The sequence below is a fragment of the Acinonyx jubatus genome, chromosome B3 (genome assembly GCF_027475565.1).
Source record: "Acinonyx jubatus isolate Ajub_Pintada_27869175 chromosome B3, VMU_Ajub_asm_v1.0, whole genome shotgun sequence".
NCBI classification, from domain to species: Eukaryota; Metazoa; Chordata; class Mammalia; order Carnivora; family Felidae; genus Acinonyx; species Acinonyx jubatus.
Window position 1 is genome coordinate 119,359,663 of NC_069386.1, and position 24,385 is coordinate 119,384,047.

The 24,385-nt window shown below is 51.5% G+C and overlaps 1 long non-coding RNA gene and 1 other non-coding gene across 6 annotated transcripts; one reads left to right on the forward strand and one right to left on the reverse strand.

Moving 5' to 3' along the window:
- Positions 1-731: 731 nt before the first annotated feature.
- On the reverse strand, positions 732-24,096 carry LOC106974402 (uncharacterized). 5 transcript variants are annotated; one of them, XR_008299550.1, is made up of 5 exons: positions 23,327-24,061; positions 11,543-11,806; positions 9,828-10,650; positions 4,999-5,166; positions 732-2,370 (listed from the first exon to the last, which is right to left on the reverse strand). It is a non-coding gene; the product is annotated as an uncharacterized LOC106974402 (long non-coding RNA). The 5 variants fall into 5 exon arrangements; XR_008299552.1 differs by having other exon boundaries at positions 9,828-10,523; positions 23,327-24,055; XR_008299553.1 differs by having other exon boundaries at positions 732-4,197; positions 9,828-11,806; positions 23,327-24,094.
- Positions 4,225-4,298, forward strand: TRNAE-CUC (transfer RNA glutamic acid (anticodon CUC)). Its single transcript has one exon. It is a non-coding gene; the product is annotated as a tRNA-Glu (tRNA).
- Positions 24,097-24,385: the final 289 nt, after the last annotated feature.

A 24,385-nucleotide genomic window follows, 5' to 3' on the forward strand; every position in this document is an offset into this window, starting at 1 on the left:
GGATTCATCTGTCACGGTTCTCTTTCCTTCGGGGTGCAAATCACAGATCAGCAACCCCAACATGGCCCACACATAATTTGCCACCCCTTCCCATGGGAAAGCCCCTTGCCTCCTGGCCCGTGGGACTTGGGGCTTTGATGAAAAAGTGGGGGCAGGACCACCTGGCTGGCCTTGCTCTCGGGGACTGGGGGCGCTAGGAGTGACATTGCCGCCAGCGCCCCAGGACGGCCAGCTCAGCCGGGTGGGGGGAGGGGCTGCCTCCTCCCCTCCAACCCCTTCCCCTCCAGCTGCCACACACCAGCCCTTCCCCTCTGGTCCCACCCTCACTTCAGCCTATGCTTTGGGAGCACACAGTCTGTGTCCTCACTGGGACCTCTGGAGCTGGGACCGGCAGGGCTGAGACTAGGACCGGGATTGGAGGAGCAGGGGGGTGACAATGAGGAAGGGGAGCTGTTCAGAGCGAAGCGGCCCTGCCTGGCTGTGCCTGGGGAAGCCCGCCAGGCAGACAGAGGATCTGAGGCCCATGCTGCTGTGAACTGCGCAGGGCAGAAGGGGAAAGGGTCACAGAAAGGGGCTCAGACACTCCCAGACCAGGGATCACCTCGATTTAAAGCCTGAAGACATGGAAGGCAGCAGGTCCTGTCACTTTTGGAGATGAGGCTTGGTGGCAAGGAAACTGGGGATTTGCCACTCTCCCTCGCCCCACCCCCGCCACCCTCCCTCCTCCCTCTCTACACCCCCTCCCCAGACACTTGCTTGGGAGAGAGAGGGAGGAATCACAGGGTTCTATCAAAGCCTTTAGGACTCATCTGGTCCAGTGCCCTCGTTTTACAGGTAAAGAAACTGAGGCCCAGAGAGGAGAAGACTGTGTGTCCAAGGTCACATGGCTTACTGGAGACAGAGCTTGAACCCAGAACCCCTAACTTCCCTCAAAATGGCCTTTCCTCAACCCTGAGACAATAGGTCCCACGAGGGGGGATATTCAAATATTTTAATGACCCCAGCAGCACAGCCTCAGCACTCAGAATGGGCACTGTCCTTGGCAGTGGGTCAGGGTCCTGGAGGCCCCAGAGATGTCCCTGTAGTTGTGGGATCTGGGAGATGTCCCAGAGTTCCCAGGGAGAGTGACTGGGACAGTGGTGGGGGGTTTGGCGGGGAGGTTTGGGCAGCTATGTACCAACTGGAATGTAAGTATTTCAGTCTCAGCAATGCAGTACCCATTAAATGCCAGCCAGGGAGCCAAGGGTAAAAGAACCCCGCTCCCCCTTTAGAACAGGTCTCTTGGGAGGGGACTTCCCTCCCTCAGTGAACTGAGCCCCTGGCTTGCCAGGAACAATCGGTACCCCATTTGCATGGGGTGGGGGAGGGAATGAGAGAAAATCAAATGACGGGGACCAAACTTTAGCTTCTGGACACCTGGCCCAGGTCACCCAACAATGGACGATGCAAACCCCAGTCTTTTCCCTGTGGCCAGCAGCTTTGTGTGCTAAACCTGGAAACGGCTGATAAAGTGGGTGTTTTCAGCTCTTGGCAGCCGCAACATCGCCATTTGGCTGCTGAGGGGGTACGGAGCGAGACCGTTGAGGGCTCCTCTGCGTCCTCGACACCACAGGGTACCCAGAGCCTGGGGTGACCCAGCTCAGCATCGGGAGCCCCTTCAAACTCTGTGATTCAGCAGGGTACAGACACCTCGGGAGGGGTGAGTCTACAGTCCCACAGAAAATGAGGGCACAGACGGAGTGGGCAGGGAACTCTCACCCCTAGAGAGCGAGTGAGGGAAGAGGAAGGGCACAGGCTTTGGCATCAGACCAACAGCGTGTAAATCCTGACTCAGCCCCTCACTGTTTCCTGCGAACTTGACTCCTTGAGTTGTCTGTAATGGGAGCAATCATACTGACCTCACAGGTCACGGTGAGGAGAAAACGCTGTGCATAGTCCTCAAGTGACATGGTGGGTTCACACATGGCATTTGTCAATCGTGCTTCATGACTTTTATATTCTACGCAACATCTGTTGTTTGTACGTGTGGAGCTGACGTGGAGTCTAACAAGGTTCTTTTTTTTTTAATTTTTGTTAATGTTTTTATTTAGTTTTTAGACAGAGAGAGACAGAGCATGAGCAGGGGAGGGGCAGAGAGAGAGGGAGACACAGAATCCGAAGCAGGCTCCAGGCTCTGAGCTGTCAGCACAGAGCCCGATGCGGGGCTCGAACTCACAAACAGATCATGACCTGAGCCAAAGTCGGACACTTAACCGACTGAGCCACCCAGGCGCTCCGTGAGGTGTGCGTTATTGAGGGATGTATTACTGCAGCTCTCCCGCGGACTTGTCACTCTCTCCTTCCCCGGTGACCAGAAAGGATCCCCTGCACCTTGCAGAAAAGAATCACAGGAGACACCTTAGCTTCTCACCTTGTAAGAAGGCCCCTTTGCTTTCGTAGCAACACGGGGACACCAGGGGGGTTGTCCCCCTGCTCTTTATCCAAACATAAGTGGGGCCTCCAGCGTCTGCCCTGCTGAGGGTTCAGTGCAGCCGGGAAGAGGTGAGAAGGGCCAGGCATAGCGCCCAGATGTTCGTTGTATCGTTGTGTTACTGCCCACACCCAGCCCAGATGTTCATTGTCTCACTGCAGCTGCTTTCTTTCCCTCTGACCTGAAGGCCTTCTCTCTCCGGGGGGGTTGCTGGGAAAAGGGGCAAAGGAAGGGGTCTTGCCTGATCACATCCCCCAATCATTTTATTTTTAACCTTTTACAAAATGCAAAAGCCCCAAGTTTATTCATCATCTTGCAGCTGGCTGGCTAAGGAGTGTCCTGGGGTAAAATCACCCTAAAGCTGGCGCTTGCCTGGCACCTTATAGCCCCGCGAGAGCGCTGAGTGTAAAACCTCCTGTGGAAGCCAGGCGGAGAGGTCGGTACCCGCCAGTGCCCCCTGAGCCCAGAGTCAAAGTGTGCACTGCGGCGGGGGAGCTGGGGGCTGCCCGCTTCCTCTCCCAAGGAGATGGAGAAGGTGACTGTCACTCTCAGCTCTGCCCCTGCTCAGCTTTCTGTAGCCTGCGCTGGCCCAGCTCCTTTCAGACCAACACCTAGATCCCACTCTGGGTTCTTCCTCCCCACTCATCGGAGGCCTCCACGCCCTGGTGCAGAATGGGGGCTCAGCATCAGACAGACTTGGCCTTCCTGCCTCTCCCAGCCACCACCTGTGTGACCTTGGCAGGTTGCTTAAAAGTGGAGCCACAGTTTGCTTGTCTGTAAAATGGGAGCAGCACTCACCCTCCCAGGGTTGTGAGACAGACAAGATAGTGCACGTAAGGTGTTGAGCCCAGTACCTGGCTCAGGGTCAGACAAGGGTAGTTATTTTTATTATTATCATTGCCCCATCACGGCAGGGAAACAGGTTAATAAGAGTCATTAAAGGAGGCCTGCTGGGCAGCTGTCCAGATACTAACCCAGGAGGAGGCTCACATTCTGGGTGCTAAAACATCACGGGTCCTAACAAGACTGAGCAGGCTGCCTTCTCCAGCACCTCTCCAGGAAGGAGAGACCTCAGGAGACCACAGGACCCACTGGGACAAGCTGCCTAGGGCCAGGGAGAGACTTTCACCAAGGAATATGCTCCATCCCGAGCCACCTTCCAAAGAGGATAGTCTGGTCACCGGCAGGGCATTCACTGAGGAAGAGGGGTCGACAACCTGGGGGCAGGACCAAAGCGCCAAGGAAGTCCAGGAGAAACTGAAGCCTGTGCCAGCCTCCTTCTCCTACCCCTGCGCCCCAGGCAGGACTCAGCCTCTCCTCCGAACAAATGTTGAACAAATACTTAAATAACACAGTGTGTAAGCATCCTGAAGAATGAACATGCCAGGACACCACTCATCCCAGCTTGGCCTGCCTGATTCTCCAGGGGCTTCTCCCAGCAGGAGCATCAGACACCAGGATGTGGGCGAAGCCCGGAAGGGGCGGGGGCGTGGGGGCGGTTGGGAAGGAGCGCTCTCAAAGCCCCACTCTTTGGCCATCTTCTCTGAAGCTTTCGCCACCTCGCTCGCTGAGGCTCTCTCTCTCTGGAGCAGGGCTGCTCGAAGCGTGGTCTGGCACGCCGTGCACGCTGCTTGCTCAGATCCAGGATGAGAGAAGTCCGAGAACCGTCCCCAAGCATTTAGATACTGTCACAGCAATTCGACAGAACGGTTTTATGTCAGTTGAATCTAATAAAAAAAAATTGGGGGGGGGGGGCGCCTGCTGGCTCAGTCGGTAGAGCATGTGACTCTCACTCTCAGGGTTGTGAGTTCAAGCCCCACGTTGGGCATGGAGCCTACTTCAAAAAAAATTGGCTTGTATTTTATGTCCCTTGTTCATTTCATTTTCTTCCAGCAATTCTTTTGTGTTATGTTTTACAAAAGAAACGGCTCGTCATTGATTACACATTAGGAAAACAATTGGCCCGTGACCACAGAAAGTTGGAGAAGCTCTGCTCCAGATGTTTTTTCCTTCTTCGTCTTAGAAACCCTCACGTCAACACGGTACATTAAAATGTGCCACTTGGGGAGTGGGTGCCCAAATGGGGCAAAACGCCCCAGTCCCAGGACCCAGCAACATACCTGAGCCCAGTCACCTCCCCTCCCCACCTTATCTGCCCAGCTCAGAATTTCCCCCTGGCCAAGTGCTCCCTGGGGTCCGTTCACAGCCCTCTGTCCTCCCCTGGAGCCTACAGGACTTGCTGTCTCCACCACTCATTTGGCGATTTCGTTAATTAAAAAAAGTTTTTGAGTACAAAGCTTTATGCTATGGAATGAAGCATGGGCCCCCTCCAGCTGGCCTCCGTGTGTTGCCTCTTGTGGCTACTTTTCAGCCTCTGTTGCCCACGCATGGCTGCCTGTGTGTGGAATCTTGCACTCCCAGCTCCTGGGCTCCAGGGGTGCCAAGCCTACCTCCCACCTTTAGCCCTTGGCCTTGCTGGGCACCTGGCGCTGCAGGAGGCAGGTGCACAAATATATGGATAGACTCACAGGGGAACTGCCGAGAGGGCTGGCCATGTGGGGAAAGGGAGGAGCCGAGAAACTCCTTTCTCTTTCTTCCGTGTTTATTTGCAAGCACCAGGGCATTTTCCTTTTTGCTTTGAAGCATGCTGATTTTTTTCTTTAAGTTATACATGCAGAGGGTAAAAAATTCAAAACCTGTAGAGAGGAGACAATAGAAAGGTTATGGGCAGCCCACCAGCCCCAGGACCCCATTCCAGAGACCACTGCTCGCACCCCACCTTTTCCAGGGTGTCCCGTGCATCTGCGGGCACTTTAGTGTCGATCTACTGCGTTGTTTTCGCGCCCATGAGAAGGCACCGCACAGCCCTCCTGCACTTAACAATTGGCCCATGACCACAGAGAGCTGGAGAAACTCTGCCCCAGATGTTTTTCCATCTCGGTCTTAGAAACCCTCACGTCAGCTTAGTACGTTAAAATGTGCCACTTAGGGAGTTGTTCTGTTTTAACAACAGATCCTGCAGCCAGCTACCCATTCTGGTGTGCTTTCCTCAGTCTTTTCTCACAGACCTAGAGCTAGAAGGTTCCTCAGAAACCTGCTCTTCCAGGGATGCCCACGTGGGGCCTCGGGAGCAGAGCAGATGTGTTGGAGTCACCTGACCCAGGTCTGGGCCTGTACCCCTGACCAGGGGTGAGTGGAGGGTACTTGGGAATTGGGGTGTCTTTAAGACTTCTCAGCCTGGGAATTTCGGGGGAACCTCATGCCCTCACGCCAGATTTAGGACTGGCAGATTGCCTACAAGTGAGGAAAGTGAGGCTCAGAGAAGGCAAAGGATTGCCCAGGTTACACAAGAAGTTGGTGGCAGGGAGACTCCCAGCCTGGGGTGTTGTATTCGCCCCTGCATCAGGCCTGAGGGCCTGGGTGAGTTCCCAAGGACTGCCTATCCCATGACTGCAAACCGCGTGGCTCAAGACAACAGAAATTTATTCTTTCGCAGCTCAAGAAGCCAAAAGTCCAAAACCAAGATGCTGGCAGGGCCATACTCCTCCTGAAGGCCCCAGGAGGGCATCTTTCCTTGCCTCTTCCAGCTTCTGGTGGTTCCTAGCGTTCCTTGCCTTGTAGGCACATCGCTCTAATCTCCACCTTTGCTGTCACGTGGTTCTTTCCTGTGTGTCTCTGTGTGTCTTCCCTTCGTATAAGGACACTCACCATTGGATTTAGGGCCCAAATCTGGGACAGATTATACCTTATATAAATTATACCTTAACTTAAAACATCGGCGAAGACCCTATTTCATATGCTGGGGTTCCAGGTGGACGAGAATATGATGGGGACATTATTCAGTCCACTACAAAGCCTTCTTTTGCAAGCAGTTCCTTGGGCAAACTAGAGGCCTGTTTTGAGCCTCCAACTCAGCCTCAGGCCTCTGGCAGCCTAAATCTTGGGTGCCAGTGGGCCCAGAGAGGCACCTTCAGGCCGGGAGCTGTGCACCCAAGTTGCTGGGCATAGTGACCCAGATCCCTGCGCCAGGCTGGCCCCCCCACCCCCAAGCACTGTGGGGGTGAGATGCTCACAGCTGACCCCTTCTTCTGAGAATTGCCCCCGGCCTACTGGAGCTGCACAGCCTGAAATGCTGGTTGTTTCCTGACTGAGGCAATGACTGACCAATACTGGGACACAAAAGGCCAGTCTCCTTGCCTCACGATGTGACCGATTTCGTGGCGCTGCTCCTACTCCAGAGCTCTCCAAAAAACAGCTGAGGCCATACCTCAGCCGAACACACCAAGATGCCAAGATCTTCCCTGCCCCCTCCTGCTCCCCTCACTCCCCTGGCAGTCACCTGAGAGCCCTCCCTCAAAAACTCACGTGTGCAAGAATCCCCACCTCACTGCTTCTAGGCAACCTGACAGCGGGGCAATGAGGCTGTGTGCGACCGGGACGGGAACAGAGAGGATGGCTCTCCTTCCAGAGTCAGCAAGCCACGCAGCCTTCCTCACCCAGCTCTCCCTCTGCATTCACCAGGTAGGCACACCCTGGGTACCAGGCGCCAACCGGGAAGAGAGGGTAGAGTGGGCACAGCAGAGGAAGAAGGGGTAAAATAAATGGGTTTCACCATGGAGCTTGTCATAAGGAAGTCAGATGCACAGACATGCGCTGACTTGAGAGCAATTACGGGATAGTGCGTGAGCATGCCCAAACCAACCAGTATCTCCTGGTTATCTCAAGGACAAGTCACAAAGGGTTTCTGAGCAGGAATCCATTGCTACGTACTCTCGCCACCCTCCCCCTTTGGCTTTATGTTGTTAGTTCAAATCCCAGGAGGTGAAGGATCAGTGGTGCCAAGGGTCGGTAGGGCTCACGATCGACCAGCACCCAAGCTACTCTTGTTAGTTAATTTGTTGGGACGCTAGTTAGCTAGCTGGTTAGTTTGAGAAAGAGGGAAATGTGGGTCAGTCCAGGCAGAGAGAACAACATGGACAGGGGCCCAAAGACATATGCATGGCCCGGTTAGGGCAGTGCCACGAGTTCCGCGTGAGGGAGCGTGAGAAGTGTCGCTGGAACAAAGCCCTGGAGTGAGGCCAAGAGACCAGGTGGGATAGAGGGGGCCTCGAGTGCGAAGCAAAGGAGTTAGGATTTCTCCTTGAGAGTTGTGAGTAGGCACGGGCAGGATTTTAGAAGGAAAACTACTTGATCGTGGGCTAAGCGGGTGCAGGGGATTAAGAAGTACAGCACAGCACAGCACAGGGAATATAGTCAATAATATTGTCAGATACTTATTGTGATGAGCATCTTGTAATGTACATGTGTTGCATCACTACACATTGTACACCTGAAACTAACTTAATATCATATGTCACCTCCTCACCTATACTTCAAGTTGAAAAAATGTTAAGTACTTGCTCAGATTTTCATTTTAGATAGATTACTTTGGTTTGGAGGGTAATTCCATTGTTAGAAGTAAGTCAGTAAGTCCAGCCTATACTCAAGGGGAGAGGAGTCAGCCTCCGCCTTTCGGAAGGAAGAGCGTCAAAGATTCGTGGACATGTTTTGAAGAGACCATACGACGTGTTTAGGAGACTATAGGAGTACTCCAGGAGAGAGATGTCACAGCCTGAGCCAAGGCAGGGGCAGTGGAAACAGAGAAGAGAAGTGTCTTGAGAGTTATTCTTATGGGGTGGCTCACAGGTGCAGGGAACTGTGATGAGTCAGGAGCCAGTTGGCAGGAGCCGCCTCGGCCACAGGACCCTTCACATGCAGAGGTGGCCTGAACTGCCTCCACCTGCAAAAAGGAAGAGGCTGGCAGGCAACCAGCGGTCTCCGGGAGTGTTTGAATGTAGTAGACCTCTGTAGCAGCTCGGGGAACAGAACCAGCACTAACCAGGCTGAAAGCTTCCCAGAGCCCAGCCATAGAACCTTTTGGACTTATCCCTCCAGAGAACAGTTAGGGTGAGAGCCCTGCCCCTCACAAAACACGGAAGCCAGGGGTGGACAATGATGACAGCAGAGCAACACGTGCTAAGTCAGGGTGTCAAGGTCTATAGCTTCACCAACCTGAATGTGACAAGCACTCCCGATGTCACTCACTCATTCAATAAACATTTGCATCGGCCCTCGCAACTGTGACACTGGAACAGTCACAACGAACAATGCTTTCAAGGCGCTGAGGAAAAAACTGTGTCCAGCCCACAATTCTATATCCAGCCCAACTGCTATCAGTCAGTGGGAGGTGAGAACGCAAAGGTTTCAGACATGCAAGGCCTCAAAATATTTACTTCTAAGGCACACTTTTTCAGGGAGAAAGGAAGGATTTGTGCCACCAAAAAGAGAAAGGAATAAAGGATCCCCAGGATGATGGAGGGAAGGAGCATTCTAGGATGATGGCAGAGTTAGCTAGTTCAGCTTGAAGCAGGACAGGGCTCCCAGAGAGAGGAAAAAAAAAAAAAAAAAAAACCCAAACAGCTAACCAAGCAGACAAAAAAGAAAGAAAGAGGCAAATCTAGTAACTCCAAGTTGCCTAAGAGAGGAAATATAATCATGGTGCACTACAGGGCTCAGCTGTGAACTAGTTTTACACACACATAATAATGTAAACACTAAATAGTGGTTTCAGCAAAAATGTCAGAGAACAGGTGCGTTAGGCTGAGGAGTAGGGTGTGTGGTTAGAGACCTAAATCCTAAGATTCCACTATAGAAAGTCAACTGATAATATCTAAAATATTATAAATATCTAAATATACAAAAATATCTAATACATATTAAATGTTATATATATATTATATATAACATCTTTAGGGGAGCCTAGGTAGCTCAGTCTGTTGAGCATCTGACTCTTGGTTTTGGCTCAGGTCATGATCTCACAATCATGAAACAGAGCTCCGCATCGGGCTCTGCACTGCGTGTGGAGCCTGCTTAGGATTCTCTCTCTCTCTCCCTCTCTCTTTCTCTCTTTCTGTCTCTCTCTCTACCCCTCTTCCCCACTCACACTCTCTATCTCTAAAATAAAGTGTAAAAAAAGACATCCAAAAATAAATAAAATAAAAAATATATAGTACATTTAGAAATCTGGAGGTACATAGCATAACAAATTACTGAAAAAGTGAAATGTAGGGGCACCTGGCTGGCTCGGGCAGCAGAATGTGCAACTCTTGATCTTGGAGTTTTGAGTTCAAATCCCACACTGGGCATAAAAATTACTGGAAAAAAAATTTTTTCAGTTAAAAAAATAAAAATTAAAAAATAATAATAAAGATAGTTGCCTCTGGAGGTTTCATTATAAGTCCCCTAGTGTATTTGATTTTTAAAAACCTATTACTGATTAAAGCAATAAAAATACATACATACATACATACATACATACCAGAATGGCCTGCTGATGAGGGAGTCAAGGCAGCACCTCTTTCCTTTTCCATGAAGGGGCTGGAGAGGCGGTGGTCTCCAGAACCCCAAGAGCGAGGTTTAAGTGGGCAGCAGGGTTAGAAGTCTTCTTGGCTGAGTCACATCAAATCCACGTGTCGAAAAGCCTAGCGTCTTCATTTGGGGAAGTTCTACCAGTGCCTTGCAATGGCAGGTGGAGAACTAAAGGCAGAAAAAGCCGGTAGAAGTTCCTGCAAACAGCATCCAGGTCCCAGCTGAGCTGGATATTGAAGTCATAAACTTTTACGTGGTGAGCCAGGCTGCGTTTATGCTTCCTAATGAGTCTTTAACTGGTCCTCCTTTTCTCTCTTAGAGAAAGACTTGGACAGTTTTGACCACGTGCATGGACACCAAGGTCAGGGACTAGCCTTCAGCCAGACTGTGAAAGGGGGCTGCATGCCTACACTAGAGAGATATCTGTTGCTTTACCCTGACCAGCACGGATGGACCTTCTTCCGGGTGGGACCCCATCCTTCCCTCCCTTCAGTGGAGGTAGGGCAGACATCTCACCAGACTCCGTCGAGGAGCACATGACTCTGACATAATCAATGGCAGCACTGTGTGTCCTTGACTTCCATGATTGGCCAAGAGAGGGCATGTGACCTCGCTGAGCCAACGACAGCCCTCGTCAGCATTTTTGCTGAATGGTTGGAGAAAAAAGACTGTTTCACTGCTGGGGTTGCTGTGACGCAAGTGTGACATTGCCATCTGGCCACTGCCAGGTGAGAAACTGCCTCAGAACGAAGCCCACTCAGGGAAAAGTGGCACTGAGAGAGGAAAGGAAAAAAGTTCCTGATGACAGCATCTGGGCACCCCGATCCAGTCATGCCTGAAAACCACAACCCCTAAGACTTTTTAATTGGGTCAATAATCCTTTGGGGGACTTTATGCCACTTGTAACTGCGGAGATTTTGAGTGCTAGACCCCCTGGGAGATAACATGACAGAAGAGGGAGACCCCCAAGGGAAAATACAAAATCAGAATAACCAGGTTATCTAAGCCAGCCACGATCCCCCAACCACTGTGATTCTCCCTCCAGGGCTACCCCTGTACCAGGAATTGTTTTATCAGGGGAAGCTTATTCCCTTACATGTGCATATATACAATCCTGCAGACTCATTATTAGGAGGGTCATGTGTTGACAGACCCTGTCACATGCTCAGATATGAAGACGTCAGCGATTTGCCTGTTATCTGATCCAAACATTGTTTCCGCATCTGGCCCCACTTAGGGTCATCCAGTTTCTGCTCAGACTCTCCCCTGGGTGCGGACTGCCCCTGACTCACTGTCAACTTTTCCATTGAGCCAAGAACCAAGAGCAGAGCTGGAAGGTTCTTCTTCCATCTGCCCAAGCCGGTTTCTGTTTCCCGAAACCTTCTGCAGTCACTAGCAACAGAGGAAAAGTCCAAGCCCACTTCCAAAGACAGTCCTTCAGGTGTTCAAGGAGAGCTGGCATCTCCCTTTTTACTACTAGGGATTGAGTTCAGCTGCACAGAAACAGAAACCAGACTAAGGCGGCTTAACCAAATGCAGAGGGAGAGAGCTCTTTGCATTACAGTAGGGCTGGGTGGGTGGCCCAGAGCTGGAGCGACAGCTCCATGACCACCTCAGTGTCCCCATTCCTTTCTACCTATCTGCTCCACCGTCCATGATAGGTACCTTTTATCCTTGGGGTTGCCTCATGGTTGCAACGTGGCTCCTGCACCTCCAGACTCCAGTCTACACTCCAAGCAGGAAGAAAAAGAAAAGCAATAAGGAAACAAAACCTTCCCAGAAAGACCCAGCAGACTTCTGTTCGTGTCCCACAGGCCAGAATTGTGTCACATGGGCTCCACAAGTCGCACCGGAGCAGAGGACGTCTTCTGTTTATTTGCTTCCATCTGGACATCGCTGCCTCAAATAAAAATAAAATGATGCCAGGCGCTACTGGTAAAGAAAAAAGGGAGAATGGTCACAGGGCAGGCAACAGCAGTTGCTTCAAAAGCTTTCTCTAGACCAAATTCTTGTATGGAGAGGCTCAGGTCTCGACTTGGGAGGGGTGGTCAGACAGGCCCCCAACTCCAAGTCCAGCCCCACTACTTCCTTAGTGGGGTCACTTTAGGAGATGTTCTTGAGCTCTTTGAGCTCCTCTTTGCTCATTTGTTTAAAGAGGATAAGTGTGCTTTTCTCAAGGGTTTCTGGAGTGATTAAAGCACCTCCATGCAAAGTACCTTAACATTTAGACACTCACCAAATGTTAATTACTCTCTTACTTCCTGTGATTGCTCATCACATGACATGTTTCTAGTCCTTTCCTCCTGAACACGCTTCTAAGATCTGCTCTAATGTCTCTTTTAATGTTTTCAGTTTTTAAAGTAATCTCTACACCCAACATGGGCCTCGAACTTATGACCTAGAGATTAAGAGTCTCACGCTCTACCGACTGAGCCAGCCAGCCGCTCCCCCTACCCCGAAGCTACCTTTTATTTTTTATTTCTTAAATGTTTATTTATTTTTGAGAGAGAGAGACAGAGACAGAGACAGAGTGTGAGTAGGGGAGGGGCAGAAAGAGAGGGAGATACAGAATCTGAAACAGGCTCCAAGCTGTCAACAGAGAGCCTGACTCAGGGCTTGAACTCAACGAACCGCAAGATCATGACCTGAACCAAAGTCAGATGCTTAACTGACTGAGCCACCCAGGTAACTGGGGCTACCTTTTAAAAGAGACATTAGATAAATAAACATTAAAAAAAAAATTTTTTTTTAAAGAAGGGGGCGCCTGGGTGGCTTAGTCGGTTGAGCATCCAACTTTGGCTCAGGTCATGATCTCACAGTCTGTGAGTTCGAGCCCCGCCTCGGGCTCTGTGCTGACAGCTCAGAGCCTGGAGCCCGCTTCGGATTCTGTGTCTCCCTCTCTCTCTGCTCCTCCCCTGTCTCTCTGTCTCTCTCTCTCTCTCTCTCTGTCAAAAATAAATAAACATTAAAAAAAAAATTTAAAAGAGACATTAGAGGGGCACGTGGCTAGTTCAGTCGGTAGAGCATGAGACTCTTGATCTCCAGGTCATGAGTTCAAGCCTTACATTGGGTGTAGAGGTTACTTAAAAAAATAAGATAAATAGGGGCGCCTGGCTGGCTCAGTTGGGAGAGCTTGCAATTCTTAATCTTGGGGTTGTGAGTTTGAGCCCTACAGTGGGTGTAAGAGATTACTTACAAATAATCTTTTTTTAAAAATAAATAATAAGGTAAATAAATTGTAGCCCCAGGATAGAACACAAAGTCCATTGTGTCTTGCTCAGGGCACCATACTTCTCGTACCGCCTAGCCAACAGCCACTACTGTGGCAGGCATAGGGAGCTTGGCACTCACTTCTTCCCTTGGGCTCTTGGACCATCAGGAAGAAACCAGAAGGAGCTAAGCACGGACCTGCCCACAAGGTTGGCTTTACTAACACAGAGCTGGCGGGGCCTCCAACTCCCCGCCCCCTGAAATCTTGACCCTGCACAAACCTAATGGACTCTCCAATCACAGCTGGAGAACCTGGAACGCTGGGAGCAGGCACCCACCCCAGGAGTGTCACAATCTCCAATCAGATTGGTGCCTCTGCCTCCAGCAGGGAGGAGAAAGGCGGTGAAGGAGGCTGTGGTAGGCCAAATGGTGCCCCCACCAACACTCCCAAGATGTCTGCATCCTGATTCTCAGAACCTGGGAATGTTCCCTTCCACAGCAAAAGGCATTCTGCTGGTGAGATTAAGAGTCTTGAGATGAGAAATCCTGGATGATCCAGGTGGGCCCCATAATTGTAAGGGTCCTTATAAGAGGGAGACAGGAAGGTCAAAAGCAGGATGGAGGTGGGATCATGGAGGCAGAAGCAGGAGTCATATGCTTTGAAGTTGGAAGAAGGGGACCATGAGACAAGGAACGCAGGTGGCCTCTAGAAGCTGGAAAGGCAGGGAAACTCCCCGAGCCAAATGGATTCTCCCCCTTGATTTGAACTTCGTAAGACTCATTTCAGACTTCTGGCCTCCAAACCGTAAGAAAATAAGTTTGTGTTGTGTTAAGCCACTAAGCTGGGGGTAATTTGTGACAGCAGCAAGAGGACCCTCATCCAGGGGTTGAAAAGGGAGGGGACTGTGGGGAAAGGAGAAAACATCCTCCCAAGGATGTTGTTTTGAAGTCACCCAGTCACCCAGGCCTCCTGGGGCTTTCGACAAGCTCAGGCGTGTCCTTCTTCACTCCATCCTTCAAGGCTCAGCTCAAACATTGCTCTTCCTGAGCTAACCTGACTTGGCAGAGTTAGCTGTCTCTTTGTCCTGGCATGCACAGGGCACTCCGTCTATACCACTATTGTGGACATCCCAACTCGGTATTGTCGTTCCTGGTCTGTGCGTCTGTCTGACTCCCTTGGCAGAGGGGGAGCTCCTTGGGAATTGCAGCTACGGCCATTTCTCCTACGAGCGTGTTAGATTGAACAGAACGAGGCCAGGCCCTCCCCATCCCCGACACACAATACTGGGTATCTCTGCTTTCATTTCAACCCGGCCCAGACCCCAAACAGGAGCTCTCCCTGCATCTCTGGCAAGCTGTCTTTCACTATCCTACCTTGGCCATTGATGTGCATGTCACCATGGATATCTAGTATATTATTTGCACACCCACAAAGCCCTTCCCCAGGGATCAGGGATCAAGACCACGTTCCAGCCCAAGCTGGTTGCTTCTGAGTGGAGGACACATAGACTCAGCTACTGTTGTTTTTATTGGATATTTTCTACCCCAAGTTCTGTACTTCCAGAAAGCAGGGCTGTGAATGGGGAGAGAGGGGCAGGAAGCTGAGGGTAGAGAGGGGAGGAAGGACTCTCCGTGTCCCCCACAATACCCTGTCTCTGGGTTGAGTGCATCCCTGAAGCCCAGTGGCAGGCCTGCCCTGGAATTCTTGAGATACCTTTTGGGTCTTTCCAATAGATTTCCTGTTTAGCTTAGCCCAGCCAGAGTTCATTTCCATTCCTTGCAACCAAAGTCCTAAAAAATCTGGAATTAGCAAGCCTGAGCCAAGAACAGAGTGTTGGCACGTTATACATATGGTACGTTCCCAAACCAAATACGGTAAAATGTCACTTACCCAGAGGTCACAAGTGTGACCCTCTTGCCTATGCAGGACACTGTGGAAAACCCAAAAGAAAGAAAGAGGGCCCATTGTTCTCTGCCTGGCTGCAGGATGAGGGCCAGGAGGAGCCAAGTTGTAGAGCAGAGTGAAACATGGGGGATGTCCATGGATTGGAACATTGGGGAGCAGAAGCCAAAGAGAAGCGAGCCAAGGTCCAACCAGGTGGGAGGAAGCCAACCTTCCAGAGAGAGAAAGCCAGGTCTGTTCTGTGTGTTACTGACCCCCCTTTTGAAGGCCCAGGACCCCTGTCCCTGGCACCTCCCTGCCTTTGCTAGAGCCACTGAGTCCTATGTTCAGTTCCAAAGGCCCAGTCCAGCCCAAGTCAGGTTCACAAAGTTCATGCACTTGACTCATGAGAAGTCCATGGGGTTGAATACCACACCTCTTTATTCTCATTTCAGAACCGGTCCTAGCAAGCTTGGTTAACCAGTTCCCCAACCCACAGTGGACTAAAAATCCCACATTAGAAATGGGGGAGATGCTGGCAGAGGAAGCACAATGATCCGACTGGAACTGATAAGCTAGTGTCTCCACCTTAGCACTAATGATGTTCGGGGCCAGTTATTTCTTTGTCACCGGGAGCTGTCCTGTGCAGTGCAGGACATTGCCGGCATCCCTCCACCCACTAGAGGCCAGAAGGACCCCCTCCATCTGTGTCAACCAAAAAAGGTCTCTGACATTGCCACATGTCTCTCTCAGAGACAAGGCCACCCAGGTGGAGGACCACAGTAGTACAGGAGACAGAGAAACAGGTAAAATATTCACATGAACTGAAAAAGTGCAACAGCTGAGGCCAGTGAGTCAAGGGGAAGAGACCAAGAACTGTCTGTGACCCTTAAGGGTGCATTGTTTGTTTGTTTAAGTTTATTTATTTATTTTGAGCGAGAGAGAATCCCAAGCAGGCTCTGCACTGCCAGTGTGGAGCCCAAGGTGGGGCTCAAACCCATGAACCTGAGATTAGGACCTGAGCGGAAATCAAGAGTCAAGAGTTGGTCGCTGAACCAACGGAGCCACCCAGGCGCCCCAAGGGTGTGGAGTTCATGGCGGTGAGCGGTTACCCCGGCCACAGCGAGCCACTGGCCCAGATCTTCCCTGTCGGAAACTCCCCCAAGAAGTGGCAGAGTGGTGCTGCCCAACCCGTTTAAGAAGGTCTTGTCTCAGGAAAAAGTGGGGGTGGCTGTGCCCCCAGTGGGGGACAGCGCTTCCCCGGGGAAGGTGGAACACAAGGAATTTTTTTACCTCCCTAAGTATTGGTTGCCTTAAACTCCTTTGTAAAAGTTTCTACACTGATTCCCTCTTCTACACTGAAACCCCCAAGGTTTGGGGCTTGTTGGGGGGATGAAGGTTCCCACCTTTTCTGATGAGATCCTCTCAACACTTCCAGGATCGTCTGCAATCCCGTTTCCTCCTTGAGGTCAACTTGCCTCCCTGCCCAGGGCCTCTCTCTCACACCCCTTCCTCACCTCTCCCAGCGCTTTGACCTCCTGTGCTTACTTTCCATGTGGGTCCAAAGGAGGTAAGGACCTCTTACCCCAGTCAGAGCACCATACGTGGTCGGACAAACGGGGCACCACAGTGGGCGTGTCATCTCATTTCCTGTGTGGCACGTGCGTGCACAGGGCCTGTGCCTAAGTTTTCTATTTGGGGTTATTTAGGGCCTGCATTCTGGTTGTTGGAAGCAAGTATCTCTGCTGAGAGGCTGTTTTTGTAGTCAGGGGTGTGGGCCTGGGCATTTCCTTTTGCAGTAGAAATGGGCACTGTGATTAGTCATACCAGTGGCTAGGTCCTGGGGACGCCTGGCTGTGGAGAAAGATGGCCCCCCAAGCTGGTTCAAGGCAGGCCCGGTCAGACCTTCACACAGGGTTAGAGTGGCCTGGGGCAGGTGTGTGAGGTTCCTGGACCATGGCTGCTGTCCAAGAGTGTCACATCTCTGGACATCAAGGTGGGAGCACACAGCCTGGCAGGTGCCCAGGGACCTGAGCAGACCTGCCCCTCACCTTGGAAGAGGTGGGTAGTGAGTCATTCTTGCTAGCCCAGGAAATTTACATCATGGGAATTTCCAAAGGCTCTGCCCTAAGAGATCTGCTTGGAAATCCAGACTCAGCCATGGAAGACGTTGGCCTGGTTGGTAGTCCAATCCCCACTGGGTGCTAGTTTCCAGTCCAGAGTCCATGATGAGCTCATTCCTTCAGCCAAGAGCAGGCAGACGGCCTCCTCCCCTGAGAATGATAGTCACGAGAAGGCCATCTTTCAGGGTGGCCAAGGCATACATGGAGCTCCTGAACAAGCAGAAGAAAGCGCAGCAGAGAAAGGGATGAAGATTTCACATCAAGGAAGCACTCCTGGGGACGCGTCCCAGGCACTGTGCCAAGCACTTCATCACACAACAACTTGGGGGCTTCAAAGCAACGCCCAAGGGCACTGGGGCGTTTGACGACTCAGTGGACGTGTGAGCAAACCGGGGCTCAGCAAGAGGAGATGACTTTCCAGATATCACACAGATACTAAGTGGCAGTGCCAGGATTCAAACAAGGTCAAAAACGAGGTACAAAATGTCCAGCAATCAATAAACTAGTTAAATAAATAATGGTTTATTTATAGAATACTGGGCCCTCATTGACATTTCTTGGTAGTAGAATACTTCATGACCTGAAAAATGTTCACAATATATAGTTGGGTGGCGTAAAAAAATCAGGTTACAAAATAGCATGTGTTAAAAAATAAAATACAATGCAGAAGCATGATTTCCAAGAAAAAATTAAAATATTAGCAAGGGCTTTCTTCGGATAACAGGAGTAGGTGTGATTTCTGTTCTGTGACTTTGTCCATTTTTTCTTATAACGATCACTTTGTAACAAGGACAAATCTGATGGAAAGAGCCCAGGCTGCAGGGGAGGCGGGGCGGGGAGGGGAGGAAAGGGCTCTAGTCAAGACCAGAACTGAGCTGTAGAATCCCTAGGCTGAGCCCGCCAGAGGGTGTGGTGGGAAGCAACACCCTTCCTTGGAAAACATCAGACTTTCTCTAGATCAGGCAGCTGGCAGGCGAGGCTGGGTGCCTGCCCCGACTGTGAGTATCCCGGCTCTGAGCTCTACCCTTCTGGGCCCATACTGGCAGTGCTGGGGGCTCCACGCAGCTGGGCACTGGCGAGGGTGGGAGAGGGCAGAGTTGGACTGGATCTATCCTGGATGTGGGTACAAGGGTGGGGAGAGCTGGTAAAAATTGCTTAAATGTGTGCATTTATGCCAAGCTTTCAGTGGTGGGCGTGCCCTCACTCAAAAATAGCAGAAGTAGGGGTGCCTGCGTGGCTCAGTTAATCGTCCGACTCTTGATTTCGGCTCAGGTCATGATCTCACAGTTCGTGAGTTCAAGCCCTGCATCAGGCTCTGTCTGCACTCACAATGCAGAGCCTGCTTGGGATTCTCTCTCTCTCTCTCTCTCTCTCTCTCTGTCTCTCTCTTTCTGTGTCCTCACCCCCCCCCCCCGCCCCACTAATGCTCTCTCTCTCTCAAGATAAATAAATAAACTTTTAAAAAAATTTTAAATAGCAAGAGAGGCACTATGATTCAGTTATCTAGAACTGTGTCTCTCAGCCCCCATGAGCCCCAACAACGCTCCTTTTAAAAGTTATTTTAAAATATTGTGTAATAAGTTAAAAATCTGAAAGTCAACTTGTTAGCCAACCTATAGACATAATATTTTTTAATCAATCTAACACCTGAACTGTATTATAAAGAAAAAACATACTTTTTAATAGGGGCACCTGAGTGGCTCAGTTGGTTAAGCGTCTGACTCTTGGTCATGGCTCAGGTCATGATCTCATGGTTTGTGGGTTCGAGCCCCATGTCGGGCCCTGTGCTAGCAACGTGGAACCTGCTTGGGATTCTGTCTTTCCCTGTTTCCCTGTTTCTGCCTCTCCGCTGTGCCCTGTCTCTCTCAAAATAAAGAAATAAACTTAAAAAATAGTTTATAATAAAGCAACACATATTTCCATATGCAAATACTCAGGCATGACTATAGTAGAAGACCTCTCCCCACCAAAGGCACACACAAATTTCCAAAACTTTCCCAAAGGGAGATTCAATCCTAACGACCACTGATTAGAATAATTGCTGACATACAGTGAGTGCTTTCTCTGAGTGAAGCACCTTTCTAAATTCTGTGTGTGTATGTGTGTGGTGTGGGTGTGGGTGCGGGTGTATAAAGCCATCTAAAGATATCTTCATAACACTATGAGGTGGGTACTATTATTAGCCCTATTTTATACAGATGAGAAACAGAGGCCCAGAGAGGTTGAGTTAGTTGCCCAGGATTACACAGCCAGTGAGCAGGGGAGCTGGGAGTTAAACCAGCACACATTGGCTTTGCTTGGGGTGGAGGCTCAGCCTGAGGAGACAGGAGGAAAGCTGGGTAGCACTGCCCCAGACACTCCAACATGCAGGGCTTTTCAACCTCAGCACGATTCCTATAATGGGCTGGATAATTCTTTGTTGTAGGGACTGTCCTGTGCAGTGTAAGAGGGTCAGCGTCCCTGGCTTCTATCCATTAGATGTCAATAGCAGCCCCCTGACGGGGGTGACAACCAAAACATCTCCCCACCTTGTCAAATGTCCCCTGGGGGGCAAAATTGAAGTTGAGGGCCACTAGCCTACAGAAGGCACAACCCAAGCCAGGTCCGGAGCTATGGGGTAGAACTTCGTGGGCTAGAGGAAAGCGGGCCAGTGTTCTGTGGGGAGGGGTGTAGATGACGTGACAGCAGCAGGCAGGGGGTCACACGGAGGACATGTGCAAGCGGTTTGGGGTGGCCATGTGACCATGAATAAAGAGAGAGCTTTGATCATGTGGCCAGAAGGAGGAAGAAGCTGCCTTCCTTCCTGGTTCCCGCACCCCCACCCCCACCCCCCCCCCCCCCCACACACACACACACTGGACTTCATGTCCTGCCCTGGGTGAGGACCTCTCTTAAGATGACAGCTGAAAATGTTTCTGCTTGAGGGTCCCGTGTTGACCAGAATTCACCAGGCTTTCCCAAGGTGCCTCCATCCCCTAGGTTAGCCTGACTTTTAGACCCTCAGATGACTCACCCCCACACACTGAGACCCGCCTCTCTGTTTTGTACTCTCCCCGCATTCCTAGCCAGCCTCCCAGGCCTACCTTCTCGTGTCCTGATGCCCAGTGACCGTCTCCTTGGGGTGGGGGGCTCCTGCCTTATAACCCTGAGAAGGCTGAAGAGTCGGGGAGACAAAGGCCTTGGGCTGATGGATAAGGAGCTAAGGAGCCTCCCACTATACTGTCCTCATCCCCTGGCTCTCCTCTAAGTCTCTGGAAGAAGAGGGGATTCTCAGACAACCCTTTTGGCCACTGCACTTGGCTCTTGACTAGAATAATTAGAGATGGAACCAGGAACGATGTCATGCCTCTGCAGAACACAGGATGACTTTGAGCAAGGCATTTACCTTGGCCTCAGCTCTCTCCTTTGTCAAGTGAGCCAGGGTGGACTTGAGAAGTTTAACACTCCTGCACTGACATTCTGATTTGAAGAGGAAAGCCCCCTGGGCAGGTCCCTCTGAGAAGAGTAGCTGTGGCTTTGCATACTCAACTCATTTCCCTGCCCCCCTCCCCCAGGTGGTGCTGATGCAGCTGTCAATCATGGTGCCCTCCCCCCTCTTCCAGGGATGTGAGGGTCAGAGAGTGTCCCAAGCCACCAAGTCAGAGGACCCTATGTGGATGGGTTCATTAATGGACATGCTCCCAAGCAAGTCAGTTAAGAGTCCTTCCTGGGATATGAAAGACAGAAAAGATGTTTCTAGAGACTTATTAGGTTGGAAAAATGTGAATCTAAGGTTACTGGCTGTCACATTCCTGACACAGGAAGAAAGCCCCTCTGCAGAATAAATCCAGGACACAGAATGAGACAAAGCTGAGAGCCAAGAGAGAGCTAAGTCCCTGATGACACTGTTTGAACCCCTGGATCGAACTGTGCCTGAAGGCTGATGCCCAAATGTGTTAATAATTTCCCTTTTTCCTAGTTTGGTTTGGAATGCTGTAACTTACAACTGAAGTAGTCTTAACTGATACAACGCTTCAGCGGTAGGGCTGTGAGGGGAGGTACTGAGCACATGGAGGGGTAGAATCTACCAGTTTATACCTCCAGCCCAGGGCATACCCCATACCCCCGGCATATCTCTCCTGCCACCTTCTTTGACAGTCTTTTAGCTTCAGTCTCGGAGGAGAGCTCTCCTAACCTAATCCATGGCCAACACCACCATGCACATTTTTCAAGCTCAAATTTGACCTTTGACCGCAGCCTTGAAAAAGAACGTCCTTGGCCCAGGATATAGCACCCCAGGCAATAGGCAAGTGGAATCTATAATACACAGCCTACAGCAAGGTTGGAGGGATGGGGAGCAGGGGTTCTCCGGGGTGTGGCACACATCAGCAGGGGTTCTACATTCATACTCAACCCCATCGTAGGGGTCTGCATCCCCTGGCACTGAATTACAGGAGCCTGGGGCTTAGAACAGCCTGCCAGCCCAGGGTGATGCCTGGCAGGTTGGAATTAAGCTTTCTACTGCCTCAACCTGCTGACTGGGGAAACCAGCTCCAACCACGGGGTCTGCGAGACACTGGGTGGTATTCCTGCAGCATCTGGGTTCCTGACGGTGCGGATCCTGGTTGGGATTCTCTCCCCCTCTCTCTCCCTCTGCCCCTCCCTCCCCCGCCAAATAAATGAATAAACTTTCAAAAACATTTTAAAAGCACCTTTAAAAAAAAGAAAAAATGAATAAATAAAAGGAAACTGAATTCCAGCCCCAAAGTCCAAAGCCAGTAGCTGTTCAACACTGAGAAACCGAGAAAAGAGATCGGGAAAATACTGTGCACCATCACCCGCGAGAATCTGCAGGAAGGGAGCTGTGGCCTTTCAGCTCAGCATCTAGATGCCTGGCAACGCTGTGCTCTAGAGCGGACCTGGGTCCCCCACTTCGCACAGTCCACAGTCCCCCACAGGGCACTGCGTGCCCTCCAAGCCTGTTTTCCGCTCAGTTGGGTGACCTTGCCTGAGTCACATCATGAAAAGTGAGAAGTGGGTGACAATGCTGCTCAGAACCCTTCCTGGCATCGTCCGGTTCTAAAAACACAGAGGCTCGGGGGGGCCCCCCATGTGGGTGGTGCCATCAGGGGAATTGTGCAGAACCGGTTCACCTAGCGTGTCCCCGTCGGCGTGTTGTAAGCCCAGGTCAGGGCCTGGCAAGGATTCTGACTCAGCCCTGAGGAGAGCAGCAGAATCTGCTTTGCACCTCCAAATGTCCCCAGGCACTGGAGCTGAGGACCCATTCTGGGCCCAGTCCCTCCTAGCCCATTCTCATCCAACCAAACCCCACCCAACCCTGGTGACCAAGCACCATGGTTTCACCATTTGGCCAGACCCCCAAAAGTCCTTGTGTGATGGGGCATTGAATCCTGCCAAGGCTCATCTCCTGGGGTCCGGTGGTCCCCAGCGCCCCAGACTTTGGGCTGGGGGTGGTAATGGGGGTTAGCCCCCTGGGGCATTGGCCTGGGACAACAGCCTAGCAGCTTGGTCCCCTCACATGCCCAGTGCGAGGCCGGAACCAGGGGTTTGGCCTACAAGGGGGGCTCTGGCATCTTCTTGTGACCACACCCAAGGCCCACCAGGTGTCGCTGTGTAGCCAGCAGGCTGCAGGCTGAGGCTTTTTCTCCAGCACCGACCCTGGGGGACTGGGAAGCCAAGGCAGGAGCCCTGTCCCCCTAGCAGTGGCTCTGTCCCCCTAGCCTCAGGGCCAGCAGAAGCACCCCTGGAAGGCATGTGTTCTGGTCTACAAGCCTGGGGACAGCAAAGGTCTCCACCCATGGCCTGAAATGAGGTGAGGATGAGAAAAAATAATAATTCTTGACCTATCTGCTGAGTCTTGCTTTCTCATCCCAGCATGCCACAGGGTGGGCCCCAAGGCCCCCTCCACCCTTACCATGCTCCTCTGCGGGAGCTCAGCTCAGCTTCCTGGGGCCCTGCCTCAGGCTACACCCTCCCACCACCCAGCCCCATCCACAGAAGGGGTCAGTGAGCTGTGCAAACCCACCATGCCCGGTGACCGAGGAGGTATTTCATCAGCTCCAGCCCCGGCCCCTCCCTCATCAACAAAGTTGGTTCAAGGTCAGGCAGGACTAGGAGGTTCAGACTGGTCATTTCCAGCCTAACCTGAGCCCAGAAGGCATGTCACCCGGAAACCAGCAGGTACTGAACACTGGCTTCCTTCCCATCCTTGTCAGGCCCAGGGAGGGAACTCACCTGTTCTAGCCCTAAACCCTGCAGCTCCGTGCACAGCAGACCCCAGACGTGGCTGTGGAGAGACTCTCCTCAGGCCCGCCCCACCTGAGGACAGTTGAGGGCTCACCCTGCAGCTCCCCAGAGGTCCAGCGCGGGTCCCCGCACTCCTGGTGTGCAGCTGGGCCTCAGGGGAAGGACAGTCCAAATGAAGTGGTGCTGGGAGGCCAGTCCCTCCAGCTCCAAGTCCTTCTCTCTCCAGCAGCTGCTCAGATGCCTGCATCTGGCTCCTCCCCGGAGAGGAAAATCAAAAGGGGTGAAGGGGCTGAGAAAAGGCAGTAGTTCAGGGAGAACCTGCAAAGCTCCACGTAGAAGATGGAAAAGGAGAGTCAGGCACAGACAGAGACACAAGAGAAGCAGGGGGTGCGGGCATACCTTTGCCAGGATCAGCAGTTGTGGGTGGGACCGCTGAGCGAGGAGCAGGCTTAGACAGGAGCTTGTGGGTTTGGTCTGGGCGGCCGCTACCCACGGTACCACAGGGATGGGGGGTGCACCTCACCCCCTAAGTCCCGTTAGTATAAGTCATCCAGTGTCTTTGCTTTACTCGTCAATGCACGTGTACAAAATGATCACCTGCTAGAAGCGTCTCAGCACTGGGCAATATAGGGGAGACACCAGAAAACACCCTGTTCCCATGGGCGTTAATTACAGTCCAGGCCAAAGGCAAGGATACAAGACTTATGAACAAGAACACACATGCACGTGCATCCCACACAACAATGGCTGTGAAAGCCCGCTGATAACTGCACAAATGTGTGAGAACCCCAACTGTTAAATGTTTGCTCATAGCTGCCCCTGATCATTCCTACCGTGAAAAATGCAACATGCCAGACTCCCGGCAGCCCTGCTCAATTTCCATAGAGCGCCTACAACGTTGTTCAAGATTTTGCACTTGTGTGTGTATGCTGTGTGTATGATGTGTGTACATATGTATGTGTGCATGTGTGACCAGGCACACCAGTAGCATCTGTGACTTTGTGCTTACAAGCCCTGGAAGAAAGAAATTTCTAAGAACTGTGTCAG